Below are 7,767 nucleotides of genomic sequence, written 5' to 3'. Positions count from 1 at the left end.
ATATATTTATGTTTTATGTTTGTTTATTTTATTTACATTTTTTATTATAGTTTAATTATACTAATTATATATTTATTTATTAGTCTAATGTTTTAAATTTTATTTTTTTATGCAAGCCTTATGTCAATAGGAAATTACATTGCAAACGCTATCCAGACCCCCCAACCGAAAAGACAACGAGAAGCCAAAATGACCAAAATCCGGCCCAACCGAATTTCGCCTTGTGGCGCCCGCCATAGATGTTGTGCCGCCCGCCATAGATATTGTGGCGCTCGCCACAACGTTTGTATAAGCTCTGGCCAAACTCCCTTTCTTCACCATTTTCACACCTTCAATCCTTCAAAACCCATTTTTCCACCTTGCAAAAACGCCCTTGAACCCCACAAAAGCTCACACATTTCCCATCTTCACACCATACAAATCATTTCCCCAATTTCCATTTTCATTTTCATCCGTCAAATCTCATAAAAATCACACCTTTTTACATACTCATCTTCATCTTCTTCGTCATATTCCAAGCGCTGAAAAATGGAGTTCAATGGATTCATTCTTCGTGGAGGGAAACCAGGAGATAGGCAATAGAAGGTTATCGAACGGTTGCAAAATCGGGAGATCCTCCCGACAAGGTATGTTGATGAAAATTGTCTTTACACTTTGGGTATCTACCATAGCATTTTTTATTTATTAGATAATTCAGGTTTGCATAGTATCTTTTCAAACAAAGAAACTACCTTTGAGAGATTGACAATCGAATTTTTAAGTTCTTTAATTTATATTATCAATCCTAACACTGCTAGCACAATTGGTACTGTCAGATTTAGAATGTTTGCTGTTGAATATGAATTCAGCACCGACGAACTAGCAAGCCTGTTAGGTATTCCTCACGGGGACGGTGCTATTTGTGAGGCCCCTTTGGATTCAGATTGGTCAGTCGAGGTGTTTTCCTTCTGGCAGAGATTGTCAAACACATCCATAAATTCTTTTGAAGGAATTCTTGCCTCGACCATCCATAACCCGACCATCAGAGTTTTTAGATATCTGTTGGCATGCACTATTTTTGGCCGGGAGAATCCAAACAAGGTCAATGCTCGAGAGCTTGTATTTTTGCAAGGAAGCCTCACAAATAGAAGAATTAATTTGGTCCCGTTCATGCTCACGCATATTGCTTTAACTTTAAATAAAGTGGGACCAATTGTTTTCGGAGGACTCATTACGTCTATTGCTCGGGCGCTTAACCTGAACAATGAGATAGCTACCCTAGATCCCTTACCTCCTCGCACAATCAACCTAAAATTTCGTAGAGATATGAAATTGTGCCGATTGAGGAGAGAAGGAGGCTATGTGCTTATGGTTCATGGTGTAGCTATCCCATCTGGTGTTTTACCATGCACTAGACGTACTGATGTACGTGATGAAAGGAATTGGACCTATGTTTTAGATGCTCCACCTATTTTGGGTCCTCTTCCTTCTAATGTTCCCGATGAGGAGGGACACGACACTGATGATGAATATGATCGGAGAGAGCAATCTCCCGTACCTCATGTGTCCCCCCATCACCCATCACCACCATACACTGCACCATCTTCTTCTTTTGCAGGTTCTGCCCTTGGCTTCTATATTACATAGGAGATGTGGCGTGACCACATGACTAGAGAGCAAAGGCGTGATGCCCTATTCTCTACCATCCAACAACAACTGGAAGATAACATGAGCTTCATGCAAGAATCGCAGCGGGGGACAAATAGATCATATGAGACTGTTTTATAGTCCCTGCTTACGATCATAAATGAGCGAGCCCTTTAGCAACACTACCATCGCCAACATACTACACTCGTAGAAAACACTCAGGGTTCCATTATGGGTAACCTTCGAGAGGTGAGGACTGCTCATAACGCCTTACAGGCCAGGATGGATCAGAGAGACCGTCGTCGTACCCGATCCCGTTGTCCACCTCAGAATGGCGAAGGCACCAGTGGTCAGCAGTAGGATGTCAGGTGACTCTTGTTGGTGTAAGCCCTAGAGGCCAATACTTTTGGTACTTGTATCGTTTTATTTATTAATAATAAAAGGCTTTTTATTTATTATGTTTGTTTGATAAAGTCCCTAGAATAACTAGTCCGTTTAATGTATCAAGCGTGACTTGATCATGAGATCACATTAAACATAAGGACACTATTCTTAAAATATTCGTAGTCGAGCTTTATTGTGAAGTGGGATAACACTAAAGCATTAAGACTATTATGCATATAGACTGATGATCACATCTCATGGATCATGGATAAGGAGTTATCAAGTCTTAAACATAGGTATGAATATTAAGAGTAATATTTATACCGGATTGACCCGCTATGAGAATACTATATAGAAAGTTATGCAAAGTGTCATAAGTTATTCTCATGGTGATAATGGTGTATACCACTCTTCGACCTGAAACCACTATGGACCCTAGATGTAGAGTCGAGTGCTTTATTGCTGATCAAACGTTGTCCGTAATTGGATAACCATAAAGACAGTTGATGGGTAATCCACGAAGCATGCTGAGGGACATGAGTGACCTAGATGGAATTTGCCCATCCTGCATAACAGGAAAAATGTCCATGGGCCCAATATCGAACTGGACAAGGATGACACAGTCTATGCCTTGTGTCCAATATAGACATAAGGGCAAAAGGGTAATTATACGCATAAGTATTATCACAGAAGGATTTGTCAGATCACATGACATTTTCGTGTCTTAGGTAGCAGTGATGTGTTGCTAGATACTGCTCACTGTTTATTATGTTAAATACGTGATTTAATATAATTGCCAACGTCGTGAAAACCTACAGGGTCACAACAAATGACGAATTGATGAGATATAGAGTAACTAAGGAATACCATAAGGTACGGTGCCCTTAAGTGAGTTATGGAACATCGTAAGGCGCGGTGTACTTAAGTAGAATACGAAATATGGTAAGGTACCATGTGCTTAAGTGATTTTAGGCATATTATAAGATATGGGCCAAATACACTTAAGTGGGCTTTTTAGCTTGAAGCCCACACAAGTGGTTCTATAAATAGAACCCTTGTGCAGAAGCATTCATTGCGTTTGCATTATTTTCGTTTTCTCTTTCTCTCTCTCTCTCTCTCACTCAAAGCCTTCATTCGTACCAGCTAGCACTGAGATTGAAGGAATCCGTTCGTGTGGACACAGTAGAGACGTTGTCATCGTTCAACGTTCGTGATCGCTCCGTAGATCTGCATCAAAGGTTTTGATCGTCACAAGAGATCTGCACCAAAGGTTTCAATCGTCACAAGAGGTAAATATTCTATCAATGATCATGACCATTTGTAAGGATCTCTAAAGGAGAAAATTTTAATTTCCGCTGCGTTTTGGATCACAATTCTCCTTCAACTCTCCCCTTATCTTAAGTGTGGGAGGAGACTTTATCGCTTTTCTTCGTTATTTTGAGTCAGTTTGTTTATTTTCTTTGCTTGTTTTAGACAATTTGTTTATTCTTATTGCTTTTTAGTTGTTTATTTTATTTTGCTTTTAGTTTAAGTGTTTTACATAATGCATGAGTCTGACGAGTCACCAATATAGTGTATCTTTAGTACAATCTAATCTCCCCATTACTTGAGCCCTACCAAAAAAAATTTTTGCAAAAAGAAAACAGTGTTATTCTGAAAGTTTTTGGGTTTTAAAGACGGGTTTGAGTAAGGATGCGGTGACTTGGGAGAACTTTTTGAAACATCAGTATTGTTTTAGCACCATAGACTTCATGAATATAGGAATCATTCCCGAAACCCCATACACCATGGCCTTAATCATCATTTCAGTATAAATCCTCAGTAGTTTATTCCAGCAGTCAGCTCCGGCCTACGCATCCTCTACGTAGGGGGCTGATGAAAATAAATGAATGATCTAGTAAAATAAATAAAATAAAGCAAAAAGGCAACTCCGGTATAGGTGACCCTCACAAGGTCATTTAAACCAAAAAGTTTGTAAAAATTTGCTACAAAAGAAAAAGAAAAAGAAAAAAACTCACCCACTGTTAGTTGCCTATAAATAGTAACTCGAATTCATTTGTTTAATCATCCAAACTTAGAGCAAATGCAAACTTAGAGCAAACATAGTTTCACTTAGGAATATATTCAGTATTTTAAAGTGGTAATCGCTTCGCATTGGGGTGTTATTGTTGGTGTAAGCCCTAGAGGCCAATACTTTTGGTACTTGTATCGAATTATTCATTAATAATAAAAGGCTTTTTCTTTATTATGTTTGTTTAATAAAGTCCCTAGAATAGCTAGTCCGTTTAATGTATCAAGTATGACTTAATCATGAGATCACATTAAACATAAGGACACTATTCTTAAAGTATCAGTAGTCAAGCTTCATTGTGAAATGCGATAACATTAAAGCATGAAGACTATTATGTTTGTAGACTGATGATCATATCTCATGGATCATGGATAAGGAGTTATCAAGTCTTAGGCATAGGTATGAACATTAAGAGTAATATTTATACCGGATTGACCCGCTATGAGAATACTATATTAAATGTTATGCAAAGTGTCATAAGTTATTCTCATGGTGATAATGGTGTATACCACTCTTCGACCTGAAACCACTATGGACCCTAGATGTAGAGTCGAGTGCTTTATTGCTGATCAAACATTGTCCGTAACTGGATGACCATAAAGAAAGTTGTTGGGTACCCCACGAAGCATGCTAAGGGACATGAGTGACCTAGATGGAATTTGCCCATCCTGCGTAACGGGATAAATGTCTATGGGCCCAATATTGAACTGGACAAGGATGACACGGTCTATGCCTTGTGTTCAATATAGACATAAGGGCAAAAGGGTAATTATACACATAATTTATGTCACAGAAGGACTTGTCAGATCACATGACATTTTCGTGTCTTGGGTAGCAGTGATGTGTTGCTAGATACCGCTCACTGTTTATTATGTTAAATACGTGATTTAATATAATTGCCAACGCCGCGAAAACCTATAGGGTCACACACAAAGGACGGATTGATGAGAGATAGAGTAATTAAGGAATACTGTAATGTACGGTTTCCTTAAGTGAACTATAGAACATCGTAAGGTACGGTGTACTTAAGTAGAATACGAAATATGGTAATATACCAAATACTTAAGTGATTTTGGCATATTATAAGATATGTGCCATATACACTTGAGTGGGCTTTTTAGCTTGCAACCCACACAAGTGGTTCTATAAATAGAACCTTTGTGTAGAATTATTGTAACTCTTGCCTGCAATTTCGTTTCTCTCTCTCTCTCTCTCACTCAAAGCGTTCATTCGTAACAGCTAGCACTGAGATTGAAGGAATCCGTTCGTGTGGACTGAGTAGAGACGTTGTCATCGTTCAATGTTCGTGATCGCCACAAGAGGTAACGATTCTATCACTGATCATGCCCATTCGTAAGGATCACTAAATGGAGAAATTTTTAAATTCCGCTGCGCCTTGGATGGCAATTCTCCTTCAGTTACCACAATTGTGTAATCAAGTCTGTAATCGAGTTTGGAGCACCTTGGAAGGAAGTTAATCCTGCCGCCATTTTCATTTTCGCTTCGCATTTTATTCAACCCTCCGATTGAAGCAGGTTTTTATTGCTTTGCCTTTATTTATTTTATTTTCTTGCACTCGCTTTACTTTATTTATTTCTCGCACTCGCTTTACTTTATTTATTTTCCCGCACTATCTTTACTTTATTTATTTCTCGCACTCGCTTTACTTTATTTATTTCTCGCACTCGCTTTACTTTATTTATTTCTCGCACTCGCACTACTTTTATTTACTTTCCGCACTCGCACTACTTTTATTTACTTTCCGCACTCGCACTACTCTTATTTAAATTAAAATGCACCTTTACTTTACCATGTCTAACTAAATCTATAAAGGTTAGAATGTATGGATCGTAATTGAACCGATAATCCGTACAATTGATTGTAGAAACACTTAAGGGCTATTTTGACTTTCAACTTAAGTTTTCCCGCACTTAATTTTCGTTGGGTAAGATCGAAAGACGTCCAACGTCTTTTTAAACTTAGTTGATTTTAACTATTTCAAATACAGCGAAAGCGCTTTGTTTAGTTCATCAGGAGTTTTTAACTTAAGAAGAAAAGTGATTTTAAAACTATTTTCGGACGCGTTTATAAGTTTAGAGTCTAGTTCGTGAGAACCTCTTTTGGTTAAGAAATCCAGGTTAAAATACTTTTCAACTTAGTCAAGATACTATATTTCTTAAAAATAGGTTTACTACTCTAACGCAATGCGCGCCTTTTTATAAGTAACAATAAGAGGGTTTGATTAGGGAGTACAACTCGGTTCTGAATACGCGAAAGCGACAGTTCCTGTTAAATTGGTTCTTTTCAAAGTAGGAAACACTGTCCATAAGTAGTTCTATTAGCAAGTACTTGGATTATTAATTGATTATGTGAATTACATTCGAGCCTGTCTTTATTAATTGAACTTTATTTAATACTTTACTTTTCATTGCACACTCTAAAAACCAATATTTTGATTACCTTAGAAAAACACCATAACAATAGATAACGATAAATTGACACTTGGTCTCTATGGATTCGACAATCTTTTATATTACTCTGACGCGTTCGTATACTTGCGAAAAGCACGCAACAAGTTTTTGGCGCTGTTGTCGGGGACCAATTTCGTCAAATTTCGTACCCTGTTGTTATATCATTTAGACTTAGGTTATTTCCCGCCGGTCAATGTGAAGAACTCGCAGCACCAGAAGCTTAGTATACCCTCTGGCGGAACCTGAACGTTATGCTCGCGCACATTTATTCTTTCATAGAATTAGGAGAGCTATGGCCGAAGATCAAAACCAAAGACCTCTTAAGGACCTCGCCCAACCATCCAACGAAGAACCTAGTTCTAGTATAGTAAACCCAACCATCCCAGCTAATAATTTTGAACTTAAACCATCCCTGTTGCAACTAGTGCAACAGAGACAATTCGCAGGTCTCGCTACTGAGAACCCAAACCAACACTTAAAAATCTTTCTTCAATTAGCAGACACTTTTAAAACCAATGGAGCTTCTCCTGAGGCAATACGTTTAAGATTATTCCCTTTTTCCCTCAGAGATAAAGCCCTATCCTGGTTAGATTCCCTTTCCCCCAAGTAAAACCGCCGTTCTTCGAAACCATATAACTAGATTTACCCAGAACCAAGGAGAATCGTTGTTCGAAGCTTGGGAGAGATATAAATAGTTGTTAAGAGCATGCCCCATCATGGTTTACAAAATTGGTTAATCGTTCAAACCTTCTATAATGGACTTCATTATAACACTAAGATGACCATCGACTTTGCCGCAGGTGGTGCGCTGATGAACAAACCTTATCCTGAAGCTAGTACCCTCATCGAAGATATGGCTCAAAACCATCAATCATGGGGAGTCGAACGAGCGACAGTTGAGAAGAAGGAAGCCCAAGGGGGAGTGCATGAACTGAGCTCTATAGACATGATGCAAGCTAAAATGGAGGCATTAGCCCTCAAGGTCGAGCATATGTGCATAAACCCGAATACTGCAGCCGTAGTTTCGTCGGATTGTGAGATATGTGGAACCAAAGGACACCAATCTGCGAAATGCAGTCTATTAAATGAAACCCACTCTGAGCAAGTGAACTACACCCAAGGGAACCCATATTCGAATACCTATAACCCTGGATGGAGTAATCACCCGAACTTCTCCTATAAAAACAATAACCCAATCCAAAATAATTCACCTCC

General features: G+C 38.6%; 1 non-coding gene across 1 annotated transcript; it reads right to left on the bottom strand.

Annotated features, from left to right (window-relative positions):
* Nucleotides 1–7,169: 7,169 nt before the first annotated feature.
* Nucleotides 7,170–7,275, bottom strand: LOC127124578 (small nucleolar RNA R71). Its single transcript, XR_007804054.1, has one exon. It is a non-coding gene; the product is annotated as a small nucleolar RNA R71 (small nucleolar RNA).
* Nucleotides 7,276–7,767: the final 492 nt, after the last annotated feature.

This window comes from Lathyrus oleraceus, chromosome 2 (assembly GCF_024323335.1).
Source record: "Lathyrus oleraceus cultivar Zhongwan6 chromosome 2, CAAS_Psat_ZW6_1.0, whole genome shotgun sequence".
NCBI lineage: Eukaryota > Viridiplantae > Streptophyta > Magnoliopsida > Fabales > Fabaceae > Lathyrus > Lathyrus oleraceus.
The sequence above is the reverse complement of the archived record's forward strand: the minus strand, read 5'-3'. Positions and strand labels throughout refer to the sequence as shown.